This window comes from Prionailurus viverrinus, chromosome B4 (genome assembly GCF_022837055.1).
Source record: "Prionailurus viverrinus isolate Anna chromosome B4, UM_Priviv_1.0, whole genome shotgun sequence".
NCBI classification, from domain to species: Eukaryota; Metazoa; Chordata; class Mammalia; order Carnivora; family Felidae; genus Prionailurus; species Prionailurus viverrinus.
In genome coordinates, this window is record NC_062567.1 from 115,836,517 (window position 1) to 115,845,646 (window position 9,130).

The following is a 9,130-nucleotide window of genomic DNA, read 5'->3' on the forward strand; positions in this document are numbered from 1 at the left end:
CTAAAACTTAGATCACTTTGGAGAGTAGTTTACATGTCTCCCTTGGTTAAGAATTAGGCCCCTCTTGTCCACAAGCACTGTCAGAGGCACAAGGAAAAGCCCCCCCCCCCCATTTCCCCAACCTCTGCATTGTGCTCCGTCCTGCTCAGCACTTAAGGAAACCAAAGAATCAAGCACTGGGGGGGGCTTCATACTCCAGACTTAAGTTCATTTTGTGCCCCAGCCCCCTCTTCACCTGCTCCTCTCTCCACCTCTCGGTTGCTGCGCCTAATTTCATTTCTATTTTCTAAATGCTTTCACTTGGAGGCCTCCACAATGACTCCATTCTGGCACCTCAGCTGCTGCTCTTTCGCCTCTCGGCTCATGCGAATACCTCTTGAGCTCCAAGACAGCTGTGTCAGGAGGAGAGTTTCCTTTGAGGGTGGGAAGAAAGGTCTCCTTCTGCAAGGGTGCCGGACGAGCAGACGCGGCTCTCCTCCAGACAGGGGGGTGCTCAGAGCGCCCCGACTAAAGACAGGTGTAGACAGGTACCTGGGCAGCGTGTGCTAGGACTGCAGCCAGCATTTCACCATGTACAGTCATCACGTCTCCGTGAACAAGGAGAACCAGGCTGGGGATACATTTGGTGAACTGGTTAGAAAAAATTATCGTCAGTTAAAGGTACAACAACAGTTTGTTGAAACCTGGCTATGTTCGGTACATTCTGATGAGATAAAAGACCTGCCGTAGTTGATGTGCTAATAAGCCTATGCGACCCCTCATTCTTTTCTTCTCGTGCCACTTATTTGCCCGTGACTATAACAAAATAGCCACACATCTCCCCTTCTAAGATTGTGTGCAAAGAAGGATTCGACCTCAGTGCAGCCCCAGCTAAGAAGAAACTTTCTCTTCTCGCTCTTCTCTGAGCATAATTCAAAGACAACTCAAATAGAAAAGCAATTTGTGTGCAATTAGGCTCCAAAATTTATTAGGTGTAGGTGAACCATGCAATGCGATTAAGGAGGCTGCTGTGAGTATATTATTCCCTTCATGTACTAAATTCCATAAGGACAGCAAAGAGATCTATCTATCAACAACTGTTAGCCTGTAGCTCTGAAAGGTGGCTGCATTTTGTAGACTGTCAGCAAATACTTGGTGGGCATGGCTCAGTCTGTATTAGCAATGAAACTTGGTTCAACAACGCCCCAGAAATGCTGTGTGACCTGCGAGGAGTCGCATTCCTGGGTCCTGTAATGCTCATGGGGCATGCTTCAAAGCACAAGGCTTCGAATAATAGGGACTAGCATCACATAAGCCTGGAGTTGAGTTCCACATCAGTACCTTCTAGTTTTCTGACCCAGATGAGTTTCTTGATCTCCTTGAGCCTCGTGCTCCTCGTGGGTAATATGGAAGGGGAAAAAAATTTAAGTTAGCTGTGCAGATTGAGTGTGTGGTGCCCACACCTAGTAAATGCTCAGCTAATGGTCACTACTTCTATTATCATTATTATTTTTACTAGTTATACTACTTTTAGGATTGTTCTTATTATTAATGACATTAATGTCATTAATGGTCACTAATGGTCATTAATGGTCACTACTTCTATTATCATTATTATTTTTACAAGTAATACTACTTTTAGGATTGTTCTTCTTATTATTAATGACATTAATGTTTGGGTGAAATGTCCAGAATTTTTCCTCATAGAGAACTTAGGTCGTGGGGATCAGGAGATACACACATGAGATAGTGTTTTTGCTATGAAATGAAGAGGTGGAAACCTCGAGTTTTAAGGGTGATTCACCGGAAGCCTCTGTACCATCACAAAGTGTCCGTAAACACTTTTTGTGGTTAAATCTACCATGTTGCACAAGGTAAAAATAATTTTAAATCCAAACAAACGGTACTGCTTGTATCTAACCAATGCCAGACATTCAGGTAATATAGGAAAACAAGTCACTTGGAAGATAGATATTTTTATCCTCCCTGCCAAGAATTCAAATGTCCAGCTAATAAAACTGGCCTTTTCACTTGTCTTTGGGGTACCTGGGAGTATGAAAAGCCATTTTGTGAGTGGCTTTTTCCATTGCTGGTAGCGGTGGTCGTTGATTACAGGATACAATTTGAAACTCCTGAAGGTTGTGAGGCATGGCATGGATCAGGACGAAGGCTTTCTATAAGAAAAGCCATCTTGCTGGTTGAAAAGCCCTAGTGAGCTGCCAGGCCATCTTTGTGGAGCCGGAACATCATAAGAAAGCCTGCGGTTGGGTCTGTAGGCCATTAAAAAGTTTCAGCCTCACTACTAAACAAGAGAAGAGTAAAGAGTCTTGTGTTTGCTTCAAAAACACACGCCCCTCACAGACAGAAAAGTCAGATGTTAATTAAGCCTTTGAAGGGTTAGAGTGGATCATGCCATTCCATATCAAAAAGTCAGTTTTGACTTCTAATTGCATGCCAAACCAACCAACCAACCAACCAACCTGCAAATGTATTTGCTAACAAAGGTTCTTATTGCACACAAGTCGCATTTAAAGTAAAAAGACAAATCTTTTTTTCTTTGTATTTGGAATGGTTCGAAGCCCAACAGAGCCTTCACTGAGTCTGTATTTGTATGTTCCATTTACTTTTTACCATTTCCTGTGGATTCCCTTCTTCATGAAGCCATCCCTCAAAGGAAATGCTGACAATAAATTAATGTCCATACCTTGGTATATTTTATGGTGTTTCATTTTAAGTATTCACACTTGGATTCGAGTGCAGCATCCTTTACCTTTGCTCAGCATATAGTAGAGGCTAAATAAATAGCAATTAAAAGAGACAGGCTCTCTAAAGTTACAGCAATATTTCCCTAGATTTTCTTTTCATTCTGTCATTCTTCTGTGAAGTTCGTGTAATTTGTCCTCAAATGGGCAAGATTTGGGATTGTTCACAGTCACAAGTGAGAGAACAAAATAAGAGATTTTCATTTGTAAGATTGCCTTTCTCTTATCTATTGGTCTTGCCTCCCAGACTGTCTGTCTGTCTCTGGAAAGCAAAGTCAATAAAAATGATTAGAGCTGGCATCTCACAAATGTACACCCTTAAACCATGAAGCAGTAATGCTGTGCAGGAAATATTTTTCTGACCTTTTCAAATTGCATCCAACTGTCTCGGGAATTTCTCAGTGACTAGAGGTAATAAGGTTCAATCCGTTTTACTGGCTGGCTTCAAATTTAGTTCCTCCACATCTCTAACTTATCTATTCTTTGCATCTTGGCTCTGGCATCCATTCAGCACAGAAATCCATGCATCTAATCTTTTCTCCCCCTTCTCAGGTTTTGCTAAAGGATCACACTGTGGAATCTACAACCGCGACAAACTTCTGCACTTACTGCCCCTTGAAAAACAAAATATTGGCATGGGAAGGTTAGTGGGCATGTTGTCTTTTCGGAAGCCCTTGTTGAATGTAATTAGCTTGTAGATTTCATCCCTGTCCTACACCACAGTTTTTACCTACGTGATTTATGCCTCAGTAATCTTCATTGTGTGAAACTTTTCCAACTTAACTATATCACAGGCACTCTGTAGAATATTAAAAGGGGCAAACCTATGCGCATTTCTTTTGTGTTAAATTGATTTTGATTTTTTTTTTCTGCGAGTCCATACGCAATGGGCATACTCTTCACCAGCAACCTGCACCCGCCCCCCGTAAGGATGGGAGTCATCCAAGTGTGACGCGCTAAAAGGCAGCTGGGCCGCCCCATTCGTCACCATGTTCCCTGACGGAGAACAGAAAACAGAAGCTGGGGACACGTTTCTTGACCTCACAAAAGTGTTGGATGTCAGGAAGCCTTGACAAGGAGTTCAGAAATCTTGTCTTACTTTTCATATTTAGAGCATCTCCGTGCTGTGATTCTGGGGAGCTACCAGAGTTTCCTCGTTCCTCCAGATTCAACACACACTGTTGTTCCCACCCATCGCCTGCGCCCTGCCTTCTGCAGCGGTGATTAGAATCTTGGCCGGAAGGTCCTGTGGTCAGTGGGGCTTGGAGCCTCTTTCTGGAGCCTCTCTCTGTTCAGGGGCAAATAGCCACCAGGAGGAAGATATCTTTTTGAGGTTGCCCTTCTCAGAGTCTGTGTTTGCTTGTACACTAATTGTCAAGTTTGATCATCAGAAGATTCTGATAATTGGCTTTATAGGAATGAGATCATTTCAAACAACTCTATTCAGAAAAAAAGTTTAAAACAAAAAGAAAATAAGTTTAGAGGGAAGAGGATGAAGAACAGGCTGGTTTTTTTCACTCACGTGCAGCAATGTATTTTTTTTCTTAAAAGAAAGTGAGTAGACTTATGCAAAAGCTCATCTTCATAATATAGCCTATTTTTTTTTCATTTGACAAAACAAAAATAATGGAGTTGGGGACAGTTAAAAGAAAAGGTACAAAGTATGTTTAAGAATGGGTGTTTTTTGAAGTTGCTATTTTGTCATATGAAACTCAATCCATCTTGCTACTAGATGTTGACCTGGAAAGGGACAACAGTCCTCATGTTATCCCTTTACAGCCTGGGTGTGGGTAGCTGGTATTTTGTTCAGTAAAGACGAGGTATTCGGGCAGTTTTGCAAAGTCAGACTTACCCATTGTTTGCCGTGCAGGGCAGTGTTTTTACCACCAGCCGGGGCAGAGTGAGGGCTTCCCGGGTGACAGTCGCTTGAATGGAACTGTGTGGTGCTCCTGACGGTGGTTCATGTAGGTGCGCATACGCCTGTGTGCACGCGTGCAAGTGCGTGTGAGGTGTGCAAGGTGTGCACACGAACTTGAGTGTGGCATCGGAAGACACCAAGCAGCTCCAAAACCAAGTGGCCTCTCAGCTCTGCCTGGGGACCTCAGGGTCTCAGTGGATTGCAGACTTTGCTCTGCCCAGGAACCCTCCCAGAACAGAGAGGGGGCTCGGCCTGCGGGCTCAGATTATTGTACAGTTGGCACCTCCTGTTTCCCGTTTCTAAGATCTTTCCTACTGGGGCGCCTGGGTGGCGCAGTCGGTTAAGCGTCCGACTTCAGCCAGGTCACGATCTCGATCTCGCGGTCCGGGAGTTGGAGCCCCGCGTCGGGCTCTGGGCTGATGGCTCAGAGCCTGGAGCCTGTTTCCGATTCTGTGTCTCCTTCTCTCTCTGACCCTCCCCCGTTCATGCTCTGTCTCTCTCTGTCCCCCCCAAAAAAACTAAATAAAAACGTTGAAGAAAAAAAAAATTTAAGATCTTTCCTACCGTCGGGACCTGGAGGTAGAACAAAATCGGTGTCCAGCCCTTCCACTGCAAGCGTAAAGTGACTTGAATGTGGTGGGACAAAGGCATGAGGCAGCGCGGGGCTCCATTTGCCAGGGCTTGTTTTGTTTTGCTGGGTAGTCTTAGATTTGGAGCGCGATTGGGGAACGAAGGGGGAATTGCCAGGTGAAGAGGGTAAGGGGGATGAGAGGCCTGATTAGCAGTGCGGTGGAGACTAATTACTAGTCCTTCCTTATTGGGTAACTGCTATTTCCTGGGTGTGGCCTGCATCGCTCAAAACCACCCTTGCTCTTCCGAGGCCCCCCGGGAAGACGGGTTAACTACTCGGTTTACCGGGGGTGGGGGGCGCAAAGTGAGGCGTGAGACCGTTGAAACGGAGTTTGTTTCTGAGCAGCAGGGCCTTTGTGTGAAGAGAGTTGATTTTACACGGAAAGGAAGGAAATAACTCGTACCCAGTGGGCTTTGACCTTTCCTCTTCCTCTTTCCCCCTCCTCTGTCACCTCCTTCCTCCTCTCTCGCAGGGCTTCTCCTCCTTTTTCTTTTCTCAAAGAGAGAATCAAAGGAGACCCAGCTGCTGAAACGCCATCCCACTGTGCCTCCTGCGACAGCGCATTCTTCTTTTCGTGCTTGCTGTTCAGCTACTTACTTGTTTTGAAAGTTTGATAAAGGGCGCCGAGTTCTGCCTCTAGTGGCTTCTATCATTTTCACATAAGGTAATTTTTATTACCTTAAAATAGTACTACAGACGGCAGAAGATGGCGATTACAGGCTGTCCTCACAAGTTCACATTCTGCCCCGCCTAATCTGCCCTTCGTTCGTCCGAGTTAATGATTTATCGGGGTGAAAGAATGGATTGAGGGAGGCAGAGACGCAAAGGTATTTTTGTGAGTAGCCCAGCATAACCTGTTTCTTCAAATATTATGTTTCTAAATCAGGATTGAACTCCTTCAATTAAGGTCTCTTTTCTTCTTCTATTTGCCTCACATATCAATATTACAAAAATAAACATGTATGATTGCCGAAGCAGGCTTGTTATTGTGGCCTTGGCTCGATGGAGATGTCGATGCCCGAGGATTCAATTTCGCTCTTACAGTGATAACTAATACGCTCCAATTTGTTTCTCAGGGAAGGAGCTTGGTTATTTATTCCAGGTAAACTGGGCTGCTTCTGTTGCCACAGCATCGAGTAGTCCCTGAAACTGAGGCTGGCCACCTGATGGGGCCTCCTTTGTTCCCAGGCATATCAGAAGACAGAAAGGACTCAAATCTTCAGCAGAGTGGTAGAATCTCAAAAGCTCAGTCACCACCGTTCACTGCAAATATATCTCTTCCTAGAGTGGGTGTTCTGGAAATTCAGACTGCATCTTACTTGCAATAAATAGCCCCCTTTAAAAATTTCAAACAGAACCCCACAGGAAAAGCAGCATGGCTTTAGATGGAAAGATGATTTCAAGCTCTCTCTCTCTCTCTTTCTCTGAGGTCTCTTGAATATGCATGTGATCCCAGCCCAGAGTTCTTCCAGGAAAATCTTTATGTTTGCACAGGTCTCCTTCGATTCCCACTATCATCCTTATTGGAAATAAATCTAAATAAATCAAAATAATCTAAACAAGGATAAATTGTTCCGAAACTATCTGCCACACACAGTTCATCTCCCACACTTTGCTTTCCATAACTGCTGAAGGAAGGGAAATGATGGCATCAGCTTTAAATCTATAGATTTAGTAGCGGGCACCTGCCTGTGCCTCTGTGATATACTGGCGATCTCCACTTATTGTTGGGGTTGCAGCAGTATTTATGTTTCCTTAATTGGAAGCCCGCGGATACCCCATGGGATTTCCTCCCTTTGGCTAGACAGTATATCCATATAGACATAGAGCATAGCCACCGTGGTCTATTATAATAGTCAGAAATATCAACATGGGGATCAAAATTAAACCAACACCTGGGCTAATGGAGTTTCTAGACTGCCTTTTGATATTATTAAGAAGACACCATTTTTCTCAGTGTTTATCTTTGGAGTTAAAGCAATGTCAGCAGAAATTCAAATTGAATACGCTTTATCACGATGTTTCCTCTTCTGTTTAATTCTTCATTGGGTTGCTTCCAGGGGTGAGGGATGACTGATAAAATTACCAAGTACCCCACGTAATGGACAAGTAAACAAGAAACACGAGAGGTTTGGGCACACTATGTGAAAATGTTACCCTTTTATTATATCTTCTTCCTTTTTAAGTGAATGAATGTGTTAAGATCAGCTTTACACAAATGCTTTGAAAGTTCAATTTTCTTAAAATTACATTAATTACAATGAAATTAACAAGTAAATCCCCTTTATGTTAACTTAGTGTCAAAACAGGATTCATCACCTTGGACATCAGAGGGCCCCTTCATTGTCTTTATTTGTGCTTCCAGCATTTGCATTTGCTTATCCCTTGTGCTATTTTTATTTTTGTCATTGGAGTTCATGAAGACTTAATCATCAGCCCTCTAATTTTCCAGAAAAAAAAAAAAAATGTTGATTTATTGAACTGACTGCCGAAAAAGAAGAGGAAGACGAAGATGAAGAAGATCAATCTGACATTGTAGGTTAATAGTAGGGAACAAAACACATTCATAATTAGAAGAGAAAAGGACTTTCCTTGTTCATTCCAGTTTATAATAAAAAGCCCCTCGCCAAAGTGTCTTAGAAAATAATGCATTCAGACTGAGTCGAATTACCGCCTAGCAGATTCTATTTATCTGTAGCTTAAAAAGCAGCTGCGTTTTTGTAAAAAGCAATGAATGTGGCAGTCCTACTTAAAGGTAGAAGAAAAAGAACACCCCTTGTTTTGTAATAAGGGGATTTTCAATTTAAAAGAGAGAGCGAGCCTGTTGTGTGAAGTACGGTTATTACATTCACTGTATTCTATCTCACCCACCAGGAGGCTAATAATGAAGGGCCGGGGAAGGAGGCCAGTGCTAGGAGGGTTATCTCACTGCCTCAGATGCTGGATAAGTCGAAGGAAGCAGAATCGCTTTTGGATGACATTCAGAAAGGCCGGAGTGATTATTTGGGAGAGAAAAGCCTGCCTATTCTTTTCCAAGGTAAACAGTTCATTTCATCTGTCGGCTGCATGTTTCGATGTAAAAATATGTTTATGTAAAGATATCTATAAAGTTTGCCTTTAAAAAAAAATCATTTTAGGTGCGTGACTGTTCCCCTGGCCTGCCCATCCACTGATGAATTATTAGCAACGTGCCTTAGACAAAGGACGCACGGGAGCCCCACCACACCTAGAGCCACGCTTTGAAGGATCTGCCAAGCTCACTTTTAATCATGAGAAAGAAATTACCCACATGGAGTCAGCAGAAAATGAGAAAGTAGAGCTCGTGCTGCGAATAATTCCAGCAAGTGCCAAGGGGCTAGTTGAGGAATGGCTTCATGAAGTGAATATCTTTAGCTTGTACTTAGGGTTTGGTTAGCGTATAATCATTTTCTCTTTTAGGAGCGTTGACTATCCTCAGTGTCTTTCCTCACTAAAGAGTGCTCAGAGCATTCGTCAGGATGTTGACAGATTTAATATCAGTCTCGTCCTTGTTGTTATTTACTATGACTAATTTTACATGTGCAAATATGCAAAAATCAATTTAGGCGGAGAGGTGCTCCGGAGCCAACGACTGTTAATCGCTGTATGTGTGTGTGTCTCGCTTGCGAGTGGATGTCCAGTAATTTCTGTCTCTGTGTGTGTACGTGCCCTTGTTCTTGTCTTCTCTCCGTTGTGCCATAGGTTGGGAGGTTTGGCCAGCCAATGCCTTCTCAGATGTGGTCTGAGGCTTTCATTTGATTTTTGGACCAGGAAAAAAAGAATGTGTCACATCATGATTAATGGTCAATCTGAATTTTCAAT

General features: G+C 43.2%; 1 long non-coding RNA gene across 1 annotated transcript in view; it reads left to right on the top strand.

Moving 5' to 3' along the window:
- The window catches only part of LOC125169487 (uncharacterized), a 28,484-nt gene extending 19,848 nt beyond the window's left edge, over nt 1-8,636 (top strand). The window contains exons 3-5 of the long non-coding RNA XR_007153700.1: nt 3,294-3,384; nt 8,165-8,327; nt 8,428-8,636. This is a non-coding gene — a long non-coding RNA (uncharacterized LOC125169487). The remainder of the gene's footprint in view (nt 1-3,293; nt 3,385-8,164; nt 8,328-8,427) is intronic.
- The last annotated feature ends 494 nt before the right edge of the window (nt 8,637-9,130 follow it).